This window comes from Anabrus simplex, chromosome 8 (genome assembly GCF_040414725.1).
Source record: "Anabrus simplex isolate iqAnaSimp1 chromosome 8, ASM4041472v1, whole genome shotgun sequence".
Lineage (NCBI taxonomy): Eukaryota > Metazoa > Arthropoda > Insecta > Orthoptera > Tettigoniidae > Anabrus > Anabrus simplex.
The window spans coordinates 220,171,122-220,196,445 of NC_090272.1; the positions used below are offsets into that span (position 1 = coordinate 220,171,122).

Below are 25,324 nucleotides of genomic sequence, written 5' to 3' on the forward strand. Positions count from 1 at the left end.
AGAACTTATTTCTTATCACCATCATGTTCTCAAGTTAGCCTTGTCTGTTCTAGCTTATCCTCACGTTTATTTTCCTTCTTCAGATCTTTGAAATCTGGCATACAGCGGTTTCTTTTTTCTTTCTTTCCCTTCATAATATTTATGAGGAGTTAATTTCGTCTCACTGCATGGCTAAGTGTATGTTCTTACTTTGTATTTCTTTGATTAATGATTTCTTCCTTAAACATTTAAAAAATTCAGGTTTGTTATCTTTTAAGTCTACAGTACCTTGTTCGGATGATCCTCATTCACTTCTGGATTCAGTTGCTTTAAGATTTTCCTCTAGCGGGCGAGTTGGCCGTGCGGTTACGAGCGCGCAGCTGTGAGCTTGCATCCGGTAGATAGTGGGTTCGAATCCCACCGTCGGCATCCCTGAAGATGGTTTTCCGTGGTTTCCCATTTTCACACCAAGCAAATGCTGAGGCTGTACCTTAATTAAGGCCACGGCCGCTTCCTTCCTATTCGTAGACCTTTCCTATCCCATCGTCGCCATAAGACCTATCTGTGTCGGTGCGACGTAAAGCAAATAGCAAAAAAAAAAAAGATTTTCCTCTCCAACAGCCAAGCTTTTACTTCCATGTTGAACCAAAGGCCAAACAAAATATCTTGTAAAACTCTTCCTCGTTTGAATAGTCGTGCTTGCTTATTGAACGATTTAGTTTGCTTTGAAATACTTATTTGGCTAAAGCTAACCATTTCTTGTCCTACGAGCGACATCTATTGCTCTAACGAGAAAATGTTTCTCAAAAAACAGAATTATTTTACTAGTTCAATTTTGGAGGTTCCTTCCTTGACAGATGTGTGTTTTCCGTTACTCACTTCTAGAAGTTCTATTTTCAAAGGATGGAACGTAAGTTTATACTGACCAACTACAACTGCCAGCACGATTACGCCGTAAGAAGTATGCATAATTACACTTCACACAGGACACAATGTCTACTTTATTTATGCACGCTTAGTTACACATTTCAATACTGAATTCCGTCATTAACCAAAAAAGCTTTAAAGGGTAACTGGATCACTTGTATAGTTCCTGCAATTTCCTCGTTAATGTTTTTTACAATTTGCTTTACGTCACACTGATGCAAATAGGTCTTATAGCGACGATGGGGTAGAAAGGGCTAGGAATGGGAATAAAGCAGCCGTTGCCTTATTTAAGGTACATCCCCAGCATTTGCCTGGTGTGAAAATGGCAAACTATGGAAACCCACTTTCCGGGCTGCCGACAGTGGGGTTCGAACCCACTATCTCCCGGATGCAAGCTCACAGCTGCGCGCCCTTAACCGCATGGCCAACTCGACCGGTTCCTCGTTAATGACCGACGACTCCAACGTCACGCCGGACCACCCGCCAACAATAACCATATAATATACGGCTGCATGGCGTCCTCGACTATCCACTAATAGCAAGTTTGCCTTGTAAATGACAGACTTCACGTGGACTCCAGGATGGACTTCAAAATCGTGCCGGTCGTCAGCGGGGAAACTGCGAGAACGAAACAATACACTTCCTTTTAGCCTTTCCAGTTTTTTAAGGTTACTTTCGCTCAGTTCGTCGTCAATTCCCTGTCTCAAGACGGCAATCCCCATCATCGTGTACTAAGCGGAGTACTGTGTGTGTACTGCCTTAGAGTTCTGAATGTTGAGTCAGTTTTAACTGTTATTGTTGTGTTGGAGTGTCGAGTGTGTGGTACGTGTTCCACCAGTCATTGTCTGAGTATCGTCGTCTTGGCGTATGGAGTACTGAGTTCTGTTACGAATAAAACACTGTCCGTTTTACCGATCTAATTTCATTCTACGATGATCCAATTAATATTCACACACCAATTATATTCAACCACACACCCCCCCCCCCTATTTACAAAGGTTCTGTCCTCCTCACAGAGGTAGTCCACCGAGCTCGATAGCTGCAGTCGCTTAAATGCGGCCAGTATCCAGTAATCGGGAGATAGTGGGTTCGAGCCCCACTGTCGGCAGCCCTGAAGATGGTTTTCCGTGGTTTCCCATTTTCACACCAGGCAAATGCCGGGGCTGTACCTTAATTGAGGCCACGGCCGCTTCCTTCCAATTCATGGGCCTTCCCAATCCCATCGTCGCCATAAGACATATCTGTTTCGGTGCGACGTAAAGCAAATAGCAAAAGAGGTAGTCCGCCTCGCCGGTTTTACCTGGATGGCGGTAATTCTGACAGCCCACCTTTCACTTTCACTTCGGCTCCGCACGCTGAGTCACTTCACATACAACAACTGCACGACGACAGGCTCGAATATAGGGCTGCCACCCACCACAACAAATCCTCGGCTCGACTCTAGTTGGGTCAAGTTGTTGTGCTCAATACTACAGAGCAGTGCACACACAAAACTCAGTACTCCATACGCCAAGACGACTATACTCAGACAATGTATCTGGTGGAACACCTACCACACACTCGACACTCCAACACAACAATGACTGTTAAAACTGACTCAACATTCAGAACTCCAAGGCAGTACACACACAGTACTCCGCTCAGTACACGATGATACTCTGACTCCGGAAGGACACTGACGACACCCAGCACTACTGCTGCCCACTTCCATTGCTCAACTATTCATCCCCTGTTCACGATTAGCCTTCTTTTTATATCCAGATGACGGAGTACTACAATCTTAGGGCCTCGCTAGAGAGGTACCATTCTCGTTTCGTCTTCGAGAAGGCACACGGGGAAACGACGAAATGACAATAGAAGGAGGGTCCGTGGCATGTCCTCAGGCCGGCTGGGAGTTTCCCGATCTGGTTTATTCATCCCTTCCAGGAAATGCCGAATTGGGCTACGACAGGACTGGCACGTAAAAATATGTTGAGCAATCTCACTTTCTTGCTAATCCTAGGTAACAGCATAAACAGACTGAGAAAAATTAGCAATGGACAACACAAGGTTCTGTTCTTGTGTCATTGTTGTTCTGTCTCCGCATTGTGATATACCTGCAATCACGTCAATTAACACTAGCAACCTGGTAACAAGCATGGGAGGTCAATGAGACCATGCTAACTAAAGACTTGCCTGTCAAGAGTAAGCGGTTTCGAGGAAGGAGACTGCAGTCTAGTCCCTCAAAAACCGAGGTTTCTACTTGAATCCTAATAAATAAAAATTGCCAATAGGGAACTAGAAATACGATTTGAAAACACAGTAATTTGTTAACATTTTCTTATATACTACAACTAAACATGAACTCTCAACCGGTATCCACAGTGGGACTTGAACCATTCTGTACATGAAGTTGTTAATCACCTTGTTCCAATACATATACGGGAATCAATAAAAAAATTTAAACAATGTCAGCAACTAAGTGTAGGTAGAATTCAAAGGTCCAGTCCAATCCCTGCAATTATGAAACTGAATACCACCTGGCCGTTTCCACAGAGACATGGAAAACTGTATCCTGCAGAGAGGAAGGACAATTACAGGCCAGTCAGTTAGAAATGCATTGTTTATAAGCTTTGGGAAAGCATTCTTTCTGATTATATTAGACATGCTTGCGAAATTAATAACTGTTTCGATAGAAGGCAGTTCTGGCTTAGGAAACGTTGTGTTGATAGGGGTAAACGTTCCTTATGAGAATCATTGTGAGTACCTAGGTGTTAAAATAAGGAAAGATCTTCACTGGGGTAATCACACAAATGAGATTTTAAATAAAGGACACAGATATGTTCACATGGTAATGACAGTGTTTAGGAGTTGCAGTAAGGATGTAAAGCAGAGGGCATATAAGTATCTGGTAAGACCACAAGTAGAGTATGATTCCAGTGTGTGGGATTATTTGATTCTAGAACTGGAAAAAATCCAGAGAAAAGCAGCTCGATTTGTTCTGGGTGATTTCCGACAAAAGAGTATCGTTACAAAAATATTGCAAAGTTTGGGCTGGGAGGACTTGGAGAAAGGAGACGAGCTGCTCGACTAAGCGGTATGTTCCCAGCTGTTAGTGGAGAGATGGCGTGGAACGACATTAGTGAACGATTAAGTTTGAGTGGTGTCTGTGAAAGTACGAAAGATCACAATACGAAGATAAAGTTGGAATTCAAGAGGACAAATTGGGGCAAATAATCGTTTATAGGAAGAGGGGTTAGGGATTGGAATAACCTCGGGAGATGTTCAATAAATTTCCATTTTCTTTGAAATCATTTAAGAAAATTCTAGGAAAACAACAGATAAGGAATTGGCCACCTGGGCGACTGCCCTAAATGCAGATCAGTAGTGATTGATTGATTTCGCTTCCTTATTTTTGTTATGTCTCGTGTGTACGAGTGTGAGAATCATTCTGTGGTAGAAGCAAACTACTTTTACTGGTAGGGCATAGGTTATGGGAACATATTTATTTAGTGTTATCGTGGGCGGCTCTCGAGATGGCGCTGCCTCTTGTTTGTTTGCGAAAATATCTGTCTCTTATGTCTTAATTATTGCCCTTATAGGCTTGTTGCATAACGAACCATTAAAACCCATAGGTAGCGTTAATCTGCCGAGATACTCCTCATGGTTATTGGATTCATATTATCATCACGATAATGATTGTGAATAACAACTTTCACTACTTACAAGAGATACTGTTTAAATATTTTAAACTCATAAATGAAATGAAGTATGGCTTTTAGTGCCGGGAGTGTCCGAAGACCCGTTCGGCTCGCCAGGTGCAGGTCTTTTGATTTGATACCCGTAGGCGACCTGCGCGTCGTGATGAGGATAAAATGATAATGGAGATGACACATACACACGGCCCCGTGCCAGCGAAATTAACCAATGATGGTTAAAATTCCCGACCCTGTCGGGAATCGATGCCGGGACTCCTGTGACTAAAGGCCAGCATGCTAACCATTTAGCCATGGAGCCGGACTTAAACTCATAAATTGGTACACATACGACTTCTGTCTGGAGAAAAGCTCTGTGGATAAGCCACCCCTAGGGGTAGAGGTGGGTGGCATATAAGAATAATCAAAAACAGTGACGAATCTATAGTTTTAGGGGTCCCCGAGACGGATGTGTATATATTTATGTATACCTCTTAACCGAATGCCGTTAGATCCAAATTCAGACACATCGGCATAGAAGGTAAGAAGGCGTGAAAAATTCCAGATAGGTCAAGATTGTGGATGTATGTGTGTATGTTCCAGCATAGCTGCCAACCACACTTGGTACATATATGACTTTTATCTGGGGAAAAAATACTATGGGAGTAAGACACCCATGCACCCCTTTGAGCGGGGGTAAAACGGTACTGAATTTTAAATATATATTTCAGTGGGGTTGTCAGACTAATATGCAATAGCATTTTCTGGCCTGGTGAGGAAAGCAACGGGAAACTACCTCACTCCTCATTTCTCTAGTACGCCTCTTCAGTGACACCTAGGCCATCTATGACAGCTAATTATGGACCTGATGAGGATCCAACCAGCCTTCGGGCTGAATACCCAACATACTACATACATACATACATATACACATACATACATACATACATACATACATACATACATACATACATACATACATACATACATACATATAAACAATTTGTTTATATATATATATATAAAAACAATATGCCTTCGCTGGCAAGATGTAGTTTTTACAGTGCACTATGTCTTCTGGTATGGGCTAGAATAAATTTGTTACTTTCACTGATCTGTTCAGTTTTATCCTTGGCTTTGACAATATGAAAGTGACTGAGGTATGCCATTCCTTATGCAGCCAGTCCCTGTTATGAAAGGTGTGAAGGGCCGATGACCTTCGATGTTCGGCCCCTTTAAACAACAAGCATCATCATCATCATCATGAAAGGTGTGAAAATGGCGCTCATAGGGTCGGTGGGTGCACGCATTTCAATGGGCTTGGCAGACTAATATACAATAGCAACTTCTGGCTCAGTGAGGAAAGCAACGGGAAACTACGTCACTCCTCATTTCTCTAGTATGCCTCTTCAGTGACACCTACGCCATCTATGACAGCTAATGGTGGACCTGATGAGGATCCAACCAGCCTTCGGGCTGAATACCCAACATACATACATACATACATACATACATACATACATATTAACAATTTGTTTAACGTCGCACCGACACAGATAGGTCATATGGCAAAATATGCATGCATCTATGCACTAAAAGACATTCCTGTATGCACTCACATATGCACAATTACATAGTATGAAAAATTCTTGTTTTTCCTCTGTGTATAAGGTTGGTTCTCCGAGTATCCACTGCTGAAGTAGGATACTTGTAGCTGTTTGTTTTTTCTTCTTCTTTTTTTTTTTTTTTTTTTTTTTTTTTTGGTATGATTTCTAGTGGTTACTGGTCTTCATGCAACGAAGAGATGACGAAAGTATAGGTTATAGATCTAATACAGCGGTGGCTTCGGCGAACTTGCAATTCATTGAACAGGCTGGCCAACGTCGGTGCATTATCCACAGATACTAAACAACATGAAAGATGAACGGCAATGGTGAAAGATTGGCTTGGATTAGTTAGGTCTTGCTAATGTCGAAACCATACGAACAAAGAAAATGGTGGCATTATTTAGTTTCAGGCTGTCTCGGTTTTAATTCTTCTCTATAAGTAAGAATACTTTCTGGGGCGGGTGGGTTGGTCGCTGGTAAGCATCGAGGAAGAATCCCTCCTCGCTGCTACTACAAGTATTGTAAAACATTATTTTGCTATAATTGATGAGATGATCAACTAAATTTGACGAGAAGAAGAGAGAGAACGATACATTTTAAAACATCCAGAACTTGTACAGTTGGTTTTTGAGGGAAGTGTAGGTGATAAGAACGGTAGGGGTAGACCAAGGTATGAACATGACAAGCAAATGAAAGCAGATGTAATAGTTACGTAGAAAACAGGATAGGGTGGCATGGACAGTTGCATCAAACCAGTCTATGGACTGATGACCCAAACAAAAACATGCTCGTATGTCAAGAATACGTGCGTATTACGTATTACGTATAGCCTAAATGCATTTATGTGCACTATAAAACTTAGCGATTCGATTTCAATGGTATGAATCGCCTTTACCGTAGCCTTGAAACAAAACATGCAAAGATGCCAAAATCCGCCCTCTATTTATAAATAACCGGAAACGATCAATACCATTGCCAAATCCACAGTTTACGGGGTCGCCGAGATGAACTGTGACACTCGGGATGCCGCTTAAGTCATAGTTCAGACTCAGTCGGAATGGAGGATGAGACGAGGTGAAAAAGAATGTCCAAAATGATCGAGATTATGGATGTGTGTATGTTTATGTGGTGGTAGTGGTGGTGATTATTGTTTTGAAAGGAAGAACAACTTTGCAACCATCCTATACATAACACTAATCAGAGAGAAAAATGGAAGGGATCCGACACTTCTAAAAATTAAGGTATCGGCCAAAGGAAGACAAGGGCCACGATGGGCGTAAAAATGTCCCTAGGCCTCGAAAACCTAATACCGTCGGGATTGGAAAATAACAAGAATTGACCAAAGTAGGTCGGAAAACGAGGAGCCTGGCACGAGTAAGTGGAAGCAATGCCAGGACTCAGCTGAGGGCCCCGTGGTCGCCAACCCACGCTCCCAAGTTAAGAGCCTCTGGGGTCCCTTTCAGTCGCCTCTTACGACAGGCAGGGGATTTCGTGGGTGTTATTCTACCGCCCCCAGGGGATAAGTGTGCATGTTTAAGCATAACCTGACCGAGCTCGATAGCTGCACTCGCTTAAGTGCGGCCAGTATCCAGTAATCGGGAGATAGTGGGTTCGAGCCCCACTGGCGGCAGCCCTGAAGACGGTTTTCCGTGGTTTCCCATTTTCACACCAGGCAAATGCCGGGGCTGTACCTTAATTAAGGCTTCCTTACAATTCCCAGGCCTTTCCTATCCCATCGTCGCCATAAGACATAACCTGCTTCTTAACCGAACTTAGCACACATATGACTTACTACCTGCGAAAAATTACTGTAGGGGCGGGGGTGAGAAGGGGTGACATGTAAAAATGATCGAAAACGATCAATATCAGTGTCGAATCCGTAGTTTTCTGAGTTGCTGAGATGAATTATGACACTGAGGCGTTTATGCCTCCATCGGCATGGCGATTGAGAAATTTTAAAAAAAAGGAAAAGAGCCGGGCACTATAGCTAGTTCTTTACAATAATACAAGTATTCTTTCTTTCGCAATCCGTTTACCCTCCAGGGTTGGCTTTTTCCTCGGACTCAGCGAGGGATTCTACCTCTGCCGCCTCGAGGACAGTGTCCTGGAGAGTGAGACATTGGGTCTGGGGAGGAGGACGAGTGCCTCGCCCAGACAGGAGAAGTGGGGAAGCCACGAAAAAAAACTTCGACGATGGCTGAGGTGGGAATCGAACCCACCTCTACTCGGTTGACCTCCCGAGGAGGCTGAGTGGACCAAGTTCCAGCCCTCGTACCACTTTTCAAATTTCGTGGCAGAGCCGGGAATCGAGTCCGGGCCTCCAGGGGTGGAAGCTAATCACGCTAACCACTACGCCACAGAGGCGGTGATAGAGGGGATATTGTAGACTGCATTAGGGCAGTTGGCTTGATATGTTGCTCAACTCCCACCACCAGGATGTGATTATTGTTTTAGAAGTACAGTTTCATAGATAAGGGTCGCCGTAAGACCTGTGTCAGTGCGACGTAAAGCAACTAGCAAAAAATAATAATAGATAAGGGAAAAGAGCATTAGAAACTCTTAGGTAGGACTCCTTAAACATCATATAAAAGTTCGGCACTAAATGTAGAAGGTAAAAAAACCTACGCCCCCGGGTGGGCTCGAACCACCAACCTTTCGGTTAACAGCCGAACGCGCTAGCCGATTGCGCCACGGAGGCAAGATGCGTAAGTTTACCAACTGTGCAGTATACAAGCGAAATACTTTTCAATTGTACTTTTCGATGTTTGTATTCTTTAACTTCCTAAAAATGAACATTTGTCGTAATTTGTCTTCTATCTTAAGTTTCAACTTTATATTCCATAGAATGGATTCACTCGAGTCGACATTAGACTTCCAGACAATCTTCGGATTAACGCAGTGTAACGGTGAAATTTCTGTACATGCATACAAATAAATGTACATGTAGCTTAATGAACCCTAACGACAATACTACCGTGTTAGCTAAACAGAACATATCTGTCAGAGTTGATATACAGGAACAATAACGCAAATTCAATAATACTGCAGACACATACAAACACACACACACTATAACATTTTCTATTACATCACAGATTAAATTACAAGAGCAGAGTGGCGCAGTGGAAGCGTGCTGGGCCCATAACCCAGAGGTCCGTGGATCGAAACCACGCTCTGCTAACAATTTTTGTGTCCAATACTGGAACTTAAAATGATTACTTCTTTCCGAACATCTTTCTTTAGACTTTTGTAAGTGTCTCCTTACGATTACATGGCTTCCATATTATATTCAAATGAAGCTCAGACAAACATCAAGGTCAAATCATTTCTGAAAAATGCACCTTAATACACAAAACAGTAAAGTGAAAATACTCACAAATAGGTAATAACGCTGTGGTTTCCGTAGTGTAGTGGTTATCACGTGCGCCTCACACGCGCAAGGTCCCCGGTTCGATCCCGGGCGGAAACATGGTGTATATTTTTTACTTTCTACTTGGAAACTAGTATTCAGTGTTCATTCTTTTACTAACTGATACGAACAGGATCATTGATGTACTGTAATCTATGAAAGTTTAGCTGTTAACGAGGGAGTGAACATTATTGTAGCCTACTGCATTGAAGAAGCTACGAAGGCGGTGCGGTTTCCGTAGTGTAGTGGTTATCACGTGCGCCTCACACGCGCAAGGTCCCCGGTTCGATCCCGGGCGGAAACATGGTGTATATTTTTTACTTTCTATTTGGAATCTAGTATTCAATGTTCATTCTTTTACTAACTGATACGAACAGGATCATAGATGTACTGTAATATATCAAAGGTTAGATGTTAACGAGGGAGTGAACAATATTGTAGCCTACTCTATTGAAAGAAGTTGCATTATTATGGTGTGGTTTCCGTAGTGTAGTGGTTGTCACGTGCGCCTCGCACGTGCAAGGTCACCGGTTCGCTCCCGGGCGGAAACACAGGGTGAATTTTACTTTCTACTTGAATTCTAGTATTCAGTGTTCATTGTTTTACTAACTGATACGAACAGTATCAAAGATGTCCTGTAATATTTCAAAGGTTAGCTGTTAACGAGGGAGTGACCAATACTGTAGCCTACACTGTTCAAAGAAGCTCTCTTTTTTTTTTTAATTATTCTAGGACGGCCGACTACATCTTCACTATCTTTATGCTATCATAATTACTATAACACACTTGAAAAGTCAGCTCTTCTTCTTTATCTGTTTACTCTCCAGGGACGGTTTTTCCCTTGGACTCAGCGAGGGATCCTACCTCTGCCGCCTCAAGGGCAGTGTCCTAGAGCTTCAGACTCTGGGTCGGGGATACAACTGGGGGAGACGACCAGTACCTCGCCCAGGTGACCTCACCTGCTATGCTAAACAGGGGCCTTGCAGGGGTATGGGAAGATTGGAAGGGATAGACAAGGAAAAGGGAAGGAAGCGGCCGTGGCTTTAAGTTAGGTACCATCCTGGCATTTGCTTGGAGGAGAAGTGGGAATCCACAGAAAATCACTTCCAGGATGGCTGAGGTGGTAATCAAACCCATCTCTACTAAGTTCACCTCCCAAGGCTGAGTGAACCCCGTTCCAGCCCTTGTACCACTTTTCAAATTTCGTGGCAGAGTCAGGAATCGAACCCGGGGCTCTGGGGATGGCAGCTAATCACACTAAGCACTACACCACAGAGGTGGACTGAAAAGTCAGCTCATTCATCACAGTTGATGACTGTAGGTAACCACTCAACAGTACCATAACGTAAACTCCTCTCATTGTAAAGTGTTTGTGACTACAAGTTATTATCATTCTATTCTCCCTTCTTCCCCTGCCGAACTGTTGTGTGTTTCCTATTATTTGTTCCTGTCATTGCTCCAATCTTTATACATATGACTTGACTTGTACTTGTTTGTTCCTTTCCATTAAGTACCGGTAGGTACACTTAGTTTTTGTATCAGACAGGACAAGTACGGGAATAGGCTAAGCAATGAGGGGTTCAGGTTTTTTTTTTTTTTTTTTTTTTTTTTTTTTTTTTTTTTTTTTTTTTTTTTTTTTTTTTTACAGCAACATGGTATAACAGCTTGGTGGAATTTCATAAAACTTGGTACATTTTTTTTAGTTAATGGTAAGATGTGAGGTAGGACGGTGTTCTGTTCTTTCTTAAAATACATTCAAACCAACCTGTTACCATATTTTTTGATAGCAACAATACCATCCCAGAACTTGTTTCAAAACATCCTTTATTTGATATTGATCAATGGTTAGTAGGCCTAATGTGCAGAAAACTTAAGAAAACTATATCTCCAGCTCATAACAAATCTGCTTCAAAACATTAGGCTAGGACTAAACACACCATGTATGTGAAAGAAACCCTGTTGCTTGGTGGGCAATGTTCAGTTGGCAACAGGATCATATGTTTCACTACCTATTCTTCAAAATTGAGGGGGAAAAAATATATCCAAACCACCCATTGTGGCCAGTCTATTAAAGAAATTTATTTTCAAGGAAGTGAGCATCATAAAATTGATTAGCTTCTCTATCCTCTGTTTCACTTAGTGGCTTTGATGCTAAACACGCAACCAGCATACCGGTACTCATCATGTATTTTCCACCGCCTCTCTACTCTTGGTAACTAACCACCCGATACCGACATATTTACACCCTTCGCATCCTTCAAACACAACATTACCAGGTGAGTTGGCCGTGCGGTTAGGGGCGCGTAGCTGTGCTTGCATCCGGAAGATAGTGGGTTCGAACCCCACTGTCGGCAGCCCTGAAGATGGTTTTCTGTGGTTTCCATTTTCATACCAGGCAAATGCTGGGGCTGTACCTTAATTAAGGCCACGACCGCTTCCTTCCCATTCCTAGGCCTTTCCTATCCCATCGTCGCCGTAAGACTGTCTGTGTCGGTGCGACGTAAAGCAAATAGCAAACACAACATTAACATTTTCCTTTTTAAGTCCTTTCCAGGTTTCCATTTTCTTCCGTACTGCCAACTCATGACCTTTCTTCTTGCTAACTCTGTAACCGACCCTTGCCAGTTATCATTACTATTCTTGTTACATTGTTATTGTTATGAATTTACTGTCTTTCTTTCTTAATCTGTTTATTGTCCAGGGTTGGCTTTTCCCTCGGACTTAGCGAGGGATCCCACCTCTACCGCCTCAAGGGGAGTGTCCTGGAGCTTCAGACATCGGATCGGGGGATACAACTGTGGAGAATGATCAGTACCTCGCCCAGGCGGCCTCACCTGCTATACTGAACAGGGGCCTTGGTGGGGGATGGGAAGATTGGAAGGGATAGACAAGGAAGCGGGAAGGAAGCGGCCGTGGCCTTAAGTTAGGTACCATCCCGGCATTTGCCTGGAGGAGAAGTGGGAAACCACGGAAAACCACTTCCAGGATGGCTGAGGTGGGAATCTAACCCACCTCTACTCAGTTGACCTCCCGAGGCTGAGCGGACCCCGTTCCAGCCCTCGTACCACTTTTCAAATTTCGTGGCAGAGCCGGGAATCGAACCCGGGCCTCCGGGGGTGGCAGCTAATCACACTAACCACTACACCACAGAGGCGGACAATTTACTGTCAATACTTAATATTGTTGTTTATACTGATTGTTAGCTTATTAAATTTGTTATATTATTAGTGTAAAATGGCCATCCATAGGCTGTATCTAATAATTAATTAAATAAAAAAATAAATAAAATAAAAATAAATAAATAAATAAATAAATAAATAAATAAATAAATAAATAAATGTCCGCCTCTGTGGTGTAGTGGTTAGCGTGATTAGCTGCCACCCCCGGAGGCCCGGGTTCGATTCCCGGCTCTGCCACGAAATTTGAAAAGTGGTATGAGGGCTGGAACGGGGTCCACTCAGCCTCGGGAGGTCAACTGAGTAGAGGTGGGTTCGATTCCCACCTCAGCCATCCTGGAAGTGGTTTTCCGTGGTTTCCCACTTCTCCTCCAGGCTAATGCCGGGATGGTACCTAACATAAGGCCACGGCCGCTTCCTTCCCTCTTCCTTGCCTATCCCTTCCAATCTTCCCATCCCTCCACAAGGCCCCTGTTCAGCATAGCAGGTGAGGCCGCCTGGGCGAGGTACTGGTCATACTCCCCAGTTGTATCCCCCGACCAAGAGTCTGAAGCTCCAGGACACTGCCCTTGAGGCGGTAGAGGTGGGATCCCTCGCTAAGTCCGAGGGAAAAACCGAACCTGGAGGGTAAACAGATGATGATGATGAAATAAATAAAATAAATAAATAAATAAATAAATAAATAAATAAATAAATAAATAAATGATGGAAAATATGTTTAAGGTATGCTATGTGTATAGGGGGATTTATGACCAGGCTCTCTCAGGCTATAATGTAGGGCTCCAAGTCCGGGGGGTGGTGGGGGGTTGGGGCTGCACAAAAACGAGGCACTAATAATCAACTGTTTGGGGTTTAAATAATTTCTTATATCAAAAACTATTTTGCATGTAACAGCCTATATTTCAGCAGGAGTATACATCTGTATGGCAGACTAAAGGAAGCACAGCTTTGAAACCACTGTCAAAATCAAAGGTAACGTGGTTACCAATGCAGTCAATGAGTAGGTGAATTCCATGCTATTTACTGTAGGTACCCACTTGCATGACCTTTGCCCTTAAGCATGTACGATTACCTTCAAGCAGAAGCAGTTATTTAAAATATGACAAGGTTTACTACTGTTAAAATCAGAAAATTTGGTAGCTTTAAATACAGTCATACACAACTTGTTACGTTGGTCTAACTCGGTTACTCTCTTTTAGCCAACCAATCATCTTGCTGCCTTCAGGTAATTGAGGATACGGTTAGTGGAAACAGATTGTCCAGTAGACATAGAGGAGTTACAGATCTGCTTTATTGTATTTAGTGGATAGTAATGTGATGCTGGTTTCTCTTTTTCTCAGAGTGATATTAGTGTGGTGAAATACACTGACTGACAGAGCAAATGCAACACCAAGGAGGAGTGGTTCGAAAGGGATGAAAGTTGGGGAAAAAACAGAGTCCGCACGGAAGAATAATTTATGTTTATTTCAAACCGATATGCAGGTTACACAATGCGCACGGCATCGACTCAGTAGGATATAGGACCACCGCGAGCGGCGATGCACACAGAAACACGTCGAGGTACAGAGTCAATAAGAGTGCGGATGGTGTCCTGAGGGATGGTTCTCCATTCTCTGTCAACCATTTGCCACAGTTGGTCGTCCGTACGAGGCTGGGGCAGAGTTTGCAAACGGCGTCCAATGAGATCCCACACGTGTTCGATTGGTGAGAGATACGGAGAGTACGCTGGCCACGGAAGCATCTGTACACCACGTAGAGCCTGTTGGGAGATGCGAGCAGTGTGTGGGCGGGCATTATCCTGCTGAAACAGAGCATTGGGCAGCCCCTGAAGGTACGGGAGTGCCACCGGCCGCAGCACATGCTGCACGTAGCGGTGGGCATTTAACGTGCCTTGAATACGCACTAGAGGTGACGTGGAATCATACGCAATAGCGCCCCAAACCATGATGCCGCGTTGTCTAGCGGGAGGGCGCTCCACAGTTACTGCCGGATTTGACCTTTCTCCACGCCGACGCCACACTCGTCTGCGGTGACTATCACTGACAGAACAGAAGCGTGACTCATCGGAGAACACGACGTTCCGCCATTCCCTCATCCAAGTCGCTCTAGCCCGGCACCATGCCAGGCGTGCACGTCTATGCTGTGGAGTCAATGGTAGTCTTCTGAGCGGACGCCGGGAGTGCAGGCCTCCTTCAACCAATCGACGGGAAATTGTTCTGGTCGATATTGGAACAGCCAAGGTGTCTTGCACATGCTGAAGAATGGCGGTTGACGTGGCGTGCGGGGCTGCCACCGCTTGGCGGCGGATGCGCCGATCCTCGCGTGCTGACGTCACTCGGGCTGCGCCTGGACCCCTCGCACGTGCCACATGTCCCTGCGCCAACCATCTTCGCCACAGGCGCTGCATCGTGGACACATCCCTATGGGTATCGGCTGCGATTTGACGAAGCGACCAACCTGCCCTTCTCAGCCCGATCACCATACCCCTCGTAAAGTCGTCTGTCTGCTGGAAATGCCTCCGTTGACGGCGGCCTGGCATTCTTAGCTATACACGTGTCCTGTGGCACACGACAACACTTTCTACAATGACTGTCGGCTGAGAAATCACGGTACGAAGTGGGCCATTCGCCAACGCCGTGTCCCATTTATCGTTCGCTACGTGCGCAGCACAGCGGCGCATTTCACATCATGAGCATACCTCAGTGACGTCAGTCTACCCTGCAATTGGCATAAAGTTCTGACCACTCCTTCTTGGTGTTGCATTTGCTCTGTCAGTCAGTGTACTTTGATATTAAACTCTCTAGTATTTTACAAACTATACTGGTCAGGCTGATTGGTCTGTAGTTCTCTGGTTTCATTTTATCACCCTTTCCTTTATAAATTGGTATTATTATAGATTCCTTCCATTCCTTTGGTATTACACTATTATTTATGACATAGTCAAAGAGAAATCTTAAATAAGGCACTATGTACCACCCCATTGTCTTTATCACCTCCCCAGTAATTTGATCACTTCCTGCTGCTTTTCCTTGCTGAAGCAGTTGGATTTCTCTGAAAATATCTTCATTTGTGAATGAGAAGCTTCTTGTTTCCCTCTGAGTCTCTCCCTCTCTATCTGTTTCGGTTTCCAACTCCTGCCAATCATCTACTGAATCTCTGAATTCCCTACTAAATAGGTTTGCTTTCTCAGTATCTGTTAAATGGTGTTCACCCCCTTCTCCCACCACTGTAGGAATTTGGATTCCTTTTCCTCTTGGTTCCTGATATATGAATACAGCTTTTTCCATTTCCCTGTGTGGTCATTACCCTCTTGAAGTATGCCATTCATATAATTCTCTTTTGCTTCCTTTTTCACTCTATTCAGTTCCCTCAATAGCTGTTTTCGAGTTTCTCTACTCTCCCTACCCTCTTTGATTTTCCTGTTTACTATTCTATATTTTCTTTTTAATTTTCTTATTTCCCTTGTATAATAAACAGGGTCTGAGGTCATTTTACCCTTCTTAACAGGTACAAATCTCTTCTCTCCTTCCCAAATGATTCCTTTAAATTTGGCCCAAAGTGTATCCACATTACTCCCTTCATTTATCCAACAACTGAATTGTCCCAAATTCATCAACTTTAGTTTTTCGGTACAATTTCTTGTTTTGTGTGACCCTCTTATTAAGCCTTTTTGGTACCAGTCCTACATCCATTATTACAGCCTTATGGTCACCTATTCCTTCAATTACCTCAGTTTTATCAACAATTTCCCATGGTTTAACCAAGAATACATCTAGTAAGTTATTGAGACGAGTCGGTTCTTGTACTACTTGTGTAAATCCTCCCTCCCAAATTAACTTATTTGCCAGATTCTGTTCATGGGCTTCACTTGCAGCTCCATTCCATTCAACTTCAGGCAACTTTAAATCTCCCCCAATTATTCCCATATCTTTTTATTGTTTTTATGAGTATAATCTATTATTTTCTCAAATATTTCCATGTCTCTTTCCTCTCTTCCAGGCCTGTATGTTCCTATAATTCCCACCTCCTTTGTATTATCACAAACTAATTTTATCCCTAATATTTCATCCCTTTCATCGGTAAACCATTAATGTGAACAATAAGTTTCCTTCACCAGAATAAACACCCCCCCTCCCTTTTTAACTCCTCGGTCTCTGCGATAGACTGTATACCCTTCTGGAAATACTTCTCTATTACCCACCCCTTCTCTCAACCACAATTCCACTCCTATCACCACATCAGTCTCATAAGATTCCATCAATGTACCGAATTTTAATTGTTTATTTACTACACTCTGACAGTTTACCAAGAGCAATCTCAAACCCCCTTCCTCCCTAAAACTTGACTGTTGCAATTGGGTAACTTGAAATTCCTTACTTTCCTGAGTTTCATTTTCTAGTTGACTGAGCCAGCTTGAAGTACAGCTGGCTCTTTCTACTAGTTTTCCTGGTCAGTATTATAAATCAAGGGAGTTGCCTTTTTTACAGCACATATCTTAAGATTAAAAAATCTAGAACAATATTTGCTATCTTTCGTTTACCTGAATTGTTTAGATGAAAGCCATGCTTTGTGTAACAGTGTCTCTCGAAACTGCTGCTATCAATTACCTGTGTATTATGAAAATATTTACAAATTTTAACCATATCTGTATTAACTTTGTCCACTTCAATGTTCACACACGAGTCTCTTATCAAATCATGCCTGTGGGGCACGTTCACTACAAAGATGTCAGTGTGAGTCAGCTTACCTAGTGTACATTTAAGTTGAGAAATGACATTCTTAGCGTCGTTGTGAGCTACGTCGTTCGTCCCGCCGATGATCACTACTGCATCGCGACTTCCGAGATTTCTTGCTGCCTGTTCCGTGTTTTCCAATACCTTCTTGATTGGGGCCCCAGGATAGATGACGGCCGATGCTGCAATATCTTCATTGTTCATTTTCTTCCCAATTCCCCTCGCCTGGCTATCACCAAATATAAGAATGTTCGACGCTTTCGCCGGTGCACTGTGTGGGATTTTAGGCCTAACTTTGCCGCTTCTCGTACCGGTACCGGTAACGGATTTTGCGCTATACGTTTGACTGCTTCCCATACGGATAAGTCCTTGCGTATCGCTTACTTCCCTCAGGGCTGAAAATCTATTTTTGGTGTCAATTACAAAGTTGTCCTTATTTAACTGTAGGCCTACACTTTTCCTCCTAGAATCTGAAGCAACTTGACACCACGCGCTAGAATTCACGGAGCCACCTGTGTTCTGAGTGTTTACTGGTACCGGTACTTTCGATTCCAGTAAACGTACCTTCTCCTTTAAAATCTCATTTTCACTGAATGATCACCAGAGAGCATTTAGATGGCACACTGTACAACGTGCAGTGCCGATTGGACTGTTTTTCTCCCTTCGAAACTTTGACAACTTCTGCCAAGTCTGAACTCATGGTCTTGAAATCTTGATGCAAACACTGAGCCACAGAGGGAGAACCTTTTAATAATCAGGCCATTTCATTTTAAAAACTTGTATAATTTAATTATTCACTCGCATGAAAACATTTTTGAGTATGATAAGTGTATAAATCTTTGTTCGTTGAGATTAAAATAAACATTTTTGCTTCAAAATCTCATCTGACTACTTTCATGTCAGGAACCACACAATCATTCCTTATGACTTTTTAAAAATGTATGATTGGCTTCACCCCTTTGCATGGGTAAAGTTGTCCATATTATCTAGATGGAAAACAGCGACTTATCATGTACAAACGCGTGGATAGGGTACACGTGAAATAAAGGCATGGATACAAAATTTTCGTCTGCAGCCTTTGTTATTGGAGGTTAGAATAATGATGGTAGAGGTCACTGTTGGCAAGTAGATGCTGTGTCAGGTAAAGGGAGTGGGGAGACAGGCAGACAAGTGCATGGAAAAAAGGAGCAGTTATCCAAGATTAAGCCAGATTGTTTCCTTAGACCAGAACACCTGATGATATCCAACTTCAAAATCTCTCATGGCGAGAGGGTGGGAAGTTGGGAGCAAGTGTTTGATGTCTTTAGCTGTGAAACACTCGTTACATGGTTTGATAGGAATGGGAAGAGCCATGTTAGAGGTTTTTCAGGTACTGCAGTGGCTGCATATACATTAAATTAGTGCCTTACTAGTGAAGCCAATGTAGAAATCTGGGCAGAGTCTGCATTGAAGCTGGTAGATGATGTTGGATGAAGTGCAGTCATGACAACCTTGTGTGAGATAAGACTAGTCAGCGACGCTGCTAGAGAAAGTGTTGCTTGCTATATGTAAACAGCAGGTCTTACAGTGGCTGTGTTGACTGGGGAAAAGCCAGAAGTGTTTGCAGTTCTACAGTTCATAGTAAGCAAGAATAGTTTTGAAGTTAAGTGGGCACCTGAATGTGACCATGGGTTTTTTGGAAGAAGATCACGAGTGTAGAGTGAGGATGAGAGAAGATTGAAATTTGAAGTTACCATAACTCCCCGTGGTTTAGGGGTTTGGTGCCTGCCTTTTACCTACAGGCCCAGGGTTCAACTCCCGGCCAGGTCAGGGATATTTACCTGAGTCTGAGGGCTAGTTTGAGGTCCACTCAGCCTACACTATTACAATTTAGGGGCTACCTGACGGTGAGATTAGCAGCCCCAGTCTATAAAGCCAACAATAACGGCCGAGATGATTCGTCATGCCGACCACACGATACCTTGTGTCCCTTGGTAGACCAAGTTCCTTCGGGGCTGTGAGACATCTACACTTTAAAATTTATGATTCCACTAGAGATGACGCTAAGCTCTTTTTGCTCCGTTTTACTCAACCTCGCATACAAGATCCTAGAAATTTTCTGTCTCCTAATGCCTGTTGCAACTACCCAGATTTCCACCCCCGATATACAGCATGTGAGTAATATACAATAGCTGAAGGCATTAAATGAAGTTGGTGTAATTGGTAAATTTGATATCAGTTATCATTTCATCTAGCAGTACACAAAACCTTGGTGACCAGTATAACAAACAGTTTACCATACTGAGAAGCAATTGATTCTTCAGAAAAATCAACCAGACTTGCAGCTTCTTAGGGAAGGAGTTCTTGTGGTAGGGCATTTCATACAACCACCAGCGCGGTTGATAACAGGTGGATAGTCGTTGATGCATGTGGACTTGCTGCAACACAACTGCTCAACATGTCCAACACGCACTCGATGCGATTTAAATCGGGGGAACGGGCAGGCCAGTCCATTCGCCGAATATCATCTCGTTCCAAGAGCTCCTCCACCTGCGCTGTTCGATGCGGTCGTACACTGTCATCCATAAAAATGAAGTCAGGGCCGAATGCACCCCTGAAAAGACGTACCTGGGGATGGAGAACACTGTCACAATAACGTTGACCGGTGAGTGTACTCCGTTCAAAGATCTGGAGGTCGGTACGCCCATGCAACATTATGCCTCCCCACACCATAACACTTGGACCAACAAAATGATCATGTTCGTTAATGTTCCTGGGTGCATTACATGTTCCCACCTCTCGCCAGATGAGGGTACGTCTAGAATCACTACTCAGACTGATTCTGCTCTCCTCTGAGAAGAGCATGCGACTCCACTCCTCGTCGGCCCAGACCTGATGTTCTTGGCACCATCGCACACGATGCCGCCGATGTGTGGGTCTCAACGGAACACAGCATAATGGTCGTCGGGCAAACAGACCACCACCAGGCAGTCGCCGTGCCACTGTGGAACGTGAGATTGGGTGCCTCGGAATCCTGTTAAATGTGGTTGCAATTGCACCCGCTGTTTGACGTGAGTCTCGTCTTGACTGTTGCACAATGTAGCGGTCATCTGCTGCTGTAGTTGACAGTGGTAAACCCCTCATCTCCTTCGGGCAGCAGTTCCTGTGGTTCAGAATGCTCTCCGTGCTGTGAGCAATACCAAACTCCTGGGCTACACTAGCCACACTTCGTCATTCTTTCAGTTTCCCGATGATCCTTCTCCGTGTGAAGTCATCCAAATGTTATCTCCGGGCTAGTTGTAATGAATAACACCACCGCAATGCTCCGTAACAGCTCGCTGATTGACTCGCACTGTCTTCTCCCGTTCCTTCAACTGTCTCGTTTTGGCGCTATAGTCGCGCTGACCTCACGCCAGGCTTCTATGCACGTGGGAGACGTCTGGCATCATGTTACCGCACTTTCATTCATTTGCACCGAGTAGTTGATATGTTGCTTGCTTTATCTGTCTCGTCCTTAAGTTTTGCACAGCAGTGTATTTGGTTTTACATAGTATCCTGAAATACAACAGCAGATACAAGAAATATTGTGACAGAGTTCTTGTTCGCTTTAACATTAATTCTTTTTCTTCAACTACTACCATTTTTACCACACCTGTAGGGTCGCAAGTGTGAACTATGTCGCACATGTGGATTTGGTCCTGTTTTAAGGCCGAATGCCCTTCCTGACGCCAACTTCTGTTGAGGAGCTAATGAAGATTAAATGAAGGATAGTGAATGAAATTGGCCTATGGAACTGTCGCGGTATTTGCCTTGAAGTTAAAATAGGAAACAACAGAAGACCACCTTCAGGACAACTGATGGTTGGGTTTGAACACACTCATCTCCCAAATGCATAGCTTCGTTCCATAGCTGTGTGGGCACTGCGCTTGGTATTTCTGTTCTTAATTCTATATTTCTAAAATATTTAGCACCACTTTGGAAGTATACGAGAGACGGTACTAGTATATATACTGTATACAGATACAGTGTGATTCAGCAGCCCCTTCCAATATCGTATGCTACAGTCCAACTAACGTGCACATGCTTATAGGGGTGGTATTCCCCCGCAGGCGTACTGTATGGTATAATGTTCAGTGAGCATATTTCGATTCTGAACGCTACTGAAATGTTATATCATCCGTTCGCAAAACATGACGACTTGAAATCATGTAGCAACGTCCTTTTATCATGTAACTATATAATGTGTCGCACCTCGTGACCGGGTGTAACGAAGAGGGGAATCAATGAATAAAACTAGGTAACAGTGCAGTAATTATTGTCTTAAACACCGAACCGGATGGCGTTTGTAGTCTGTTCTCGTCGTATGCCAGAGAGTTTCCAGCAGTGTAGCGTAGCGGATGTGGTTAGGCGTTCGCCTGGCGGTTCGAATCGTGCATCGTTCAAATATTCTTGCATCGGTATGATGTTTGAATACGTAAACACAGGCACACGCTGGCCACATTCAAACAGTAGAATGACGCTGTTTTTCACCTTGTGCCCTGGGCATACACCACAGAGGCGACATCTGAAAATACCACTTAGGCATATTCATATTGTCTTCTTCTTCTTAATCTGTTTACCCTCCAGGGTTGGTTTTCCCCTCGGACTCAGCGACGGATCCCACCTCTACCGTCTGAGGGGCAGTATCCTGGAGCGTGAGACATTGTGTAGGGGGATACAACTGGGGAGAATGACCAGCACCTCGCCCAGGCGACCTCACCTGCTATGCTGAACACGGGCCTTGGTGGGGGATGGGAAGATTGGAAGGGATGGACAAGGAAGAGGGAAGGAAGCGGCCGTGGCCTTAAGTTAGGTACCATGCCGGCATTTGCCTGGAGGAGAAGTGGGAAACCACGGAAAACCACTTCCAGGATGGCTGATGTGGGAATCGAACCCGGACCTCCGGGGGTGGCACCTAATCACACTAACCACTACACCACAGAGGCGGACCATATTTATATTGTACTAATCATTAAATTGTAGGTACATCAATTTTTAAAGTACCGTAGTAGAAAATCAAACACGAACTACATGTGTACATGCTCTGTAATTGCATAGAAGCTTGATGGCGTTTATTCAGCACGTCTTATCTGGTCATTCACTTGTACATCGAACCTAATGTGACTACGCTATACCTGATATGCACTCGCTGCAGTAAATGAATGGTACTCACCGAGGGTCTGAAGGAGACAGGCGAAGAGGGCAACGCGATGCCACCGGGTCCATTCGATCACCATCTGAAAAAGAAAAGAACATTCGTAAAGCAAAATGGTGAGATTCAGATTTAACCCAGGAGAAGTCGGCCGGCGAGGAATTATGACGATAGATGACGATCATCCTCCGTCATATATTATCGTGGGTGGAGTGTAGGCACAGCTCTCGTACGGATGAATAATCGAAAGTGCCACCTGGTGAGCGAACCGTAACAATTTAAAATCCGGTGCATACATCCGTTGCGTGGAAGAAAATGTAATTTTTATTTACCTTGTGTACATACAAATATATTTTGAACCAGAACAAGCCGGGCTGAGTGGCTCAAACGGTTGAGACGCTGGCCCTCTGACCACAACTTGGCACGTTCGATCTTGGCTCAGTCCGGTGGTATTTGGAGTTGCTCATGTACATTAACCTCGTGTTGGAAGATTTACTGGCACGTAAAAGAACTCCTGCGGGACTAAATTCTGGCACCTCGGCGTCACCCAAAACCATTAAAGTAGGTAGTGGAACGTAAAAACCAATGATATTATTTTAGTAGTATTTTTACGAGGTCTAGAATGCCCTTCATTTTCTCACAATCCTTGAGCCTTTCCATTCTTTCGTGGATCCACTAATTTTTTTCTCGATTTATCGGAACTCTTCATCTTCCCTGTCGATGGAGTGAAAGGAAGCACTACCTGTACCCCTGCATGTTGTAAGAGGCTACTACGAGGGGAACAACCAAAGAATCTGTACTCGCCCTCTGGACTTCTTCTAGGCCCAAAAACATAGCCGTGTTTCTATGTTTTTCTGTGCAGCCGAAAAATATTCGAATGGGAAGTTTCTTTCGTCCGTATTATACCATCATCTTTGTCATCCATTTATGTTCATGAAAACGTTTCATTCAAACAGTAAACGACTTGTAACATTGTAGTTGTAAGGTAATGCTTGGGTGAATGTTACATTACAGCTCTTGCTGAACATTCACGTGTAACATTGGCCGATTCAATTTTAGTGCGCGCCATGATGTCGGACCTGCAACTAGCTGCTATGGCGCATTTATTATAATGCCATGAAATGAAATGGCGTATGGCTTTTAGTGCCGGGAGTGTCCGAGGACAAGTTCGGATCGCCAGATGCAGGTCTTTTGATTTGACTCCCGTAGGCGACCTGCGGGATGTGATGAGGATGAAATGGTGATGAAGACGGCACATTAACCCATCCCCCACGCCGGAGGAATTAACCAATTATGGTTAAAATTCCCGTTCCTGCCGGAATAGAACCCGGGAACCCTGTGACCAAAGGCCAGCACGCTAACCATTTAGCCATGGAGCTGGACAGCGTGGTGGTAATGATTATTTTTAAATAGGAAGTACAATGTCCGCCCCTACAATGTCCGCAGCGTGATTAGCTGCCACCCCCGGAGGCCCGGGTTCAATTCCCGGCTCTGCCACGAAATTTTAAAAGTGCTACGAGGGCTAGAACGGGGTCCATTCATCCTCGGGAGGTCAACTGAGTAGAGGTGGGTTCGATTCCCACCTCACCATCCTGGAAGGGGTTTTCCGTGGTTTCCCACTTCTCTTCCAAGCAAATGCCACGGCCGTTTCCTTCCCTCTTCCTTGTCCATCCCTTCCAATCTTCCCATACCCCGCAAGGCCCCTGTTCAGCTTAGCAGGTGAGGCCGCCTGGGCGAGGTACTGGTCATTCTCCCCAGTTGTATCCCCAGACCAACGCCTCACGCTCCAGGACACTGCCGTTGAGGCAGTAGAGGTGCGATTCCTCCTGAGTCCGAGGGAAAAACCAACCCTGGAGGGTAAACAGATTGAGGAAGAGAGAGGAAGAAGAAGAAATATCGGAAAAAAGAAAGGCAAGGGCCACAAAGGGCGTTAATATAAGACTCCCTGATCTTCGCAAACCTAACACCGTAGGGGTCGAAAAAGAACAAGAATTGACCAAGCGAGGTCGGTTATGAAAGAGGAAAGCGAAGAGGTGAGTGTAAACAATGCAAGACTCAGTCAGGTTCCCCGTCGTCGCCAACTTGCGCTCCCAAGTTGAGAGCCGCTGGGGTTACCCCTTTTAGTTGCCTCTTATGACTGGCAGGAATTGTAGGACCGTAGGGATGAACGTGGGTTCGAATCTTGTGGTGTATGTTGCAACCTTTACCCTATTGATTGGCTATATCGTGATATGAGAAACTCTTGAGTGCTGGTAAGGTAGGCGCCGCGATGGCGCCGAGGAGTAGTGAGGTTGAGGGGGGTGGCGGCATCAGCCGCGTGGCCGGGATTGCCAGATTGTGCGATTTATCTTCCTCATCTTAAGGTCTGTTTGTGTTCTTGGCTGTTGTCAATAAACTGCTACACTCTCACCTTCCTTCCTTCCTTCCTTCCTTCCTTCCTTCCTTCCTTCCGTCCTTCCTTCCTTCCTATCGCACCCGCTGGTGGCCATGATTGTTAAGGCCTGAAACCGTAGTTACCCAGTTCGAGACCCATCGATGGAAAACAAATTGCACCGTCAGAATGTTGGCCGGCGAGGGCATTGACGCTGTTGATGGTGATTCGTCGGTCGGACTGAGACGTTAAGCCTTGAACAGACCCCTTTGTGTTAT

General features: G+C 44.3%; 1 protein-coding gene and 3 non-coding genes across 4 annotated transcripts in view; 2 read left to right on the top strand and 2 right to left on the bottom strand.

Annotated features, from left to right (window-relative positions):
• The window catches only part of LOC136879377 (chordin-like protein 1), a 209,255-nt gene extending 186,525 nt beyond the window's left edge, over positions 1–22,730 (bottom strand). The window contains exon 1 of the mRNA XM_068229025.1: positions 22,697–22,730. The gene's annotated coding sequence lies outside the window, so the exon portion shown is untranslated. The remainder of the gene's footprint in view (positions 1–22,696) is intronic.
• On the bottom strand, positions 8,812–8,885 carry TRNAN-GUU (transfer RNA asparagine (anticodon GUU)). Its single transcript has one exon. It is a non-coding gene; the product is annotated as a tRNA-Asn (tRNA).
• On the top strand, positions 9,584–9,656 carry TRNAV-CAC (transfer RNA valine (anticodon CAC)). Its single transcript has one exon. It is a non-coding gene; the product is annotated as a tRNA-Val (tRNA).
• On the top strand, positions 9,828–9,900 carry TRNAV-CAC (transfer RNA valine (anticodon CAC)). Its single transcript has one exon. It is a non-coding gene; the product is annotated as a tRNA-Val (tRNA).
• Positions 22,731–25,324: the final 2,594 nt, after the last annotated feature.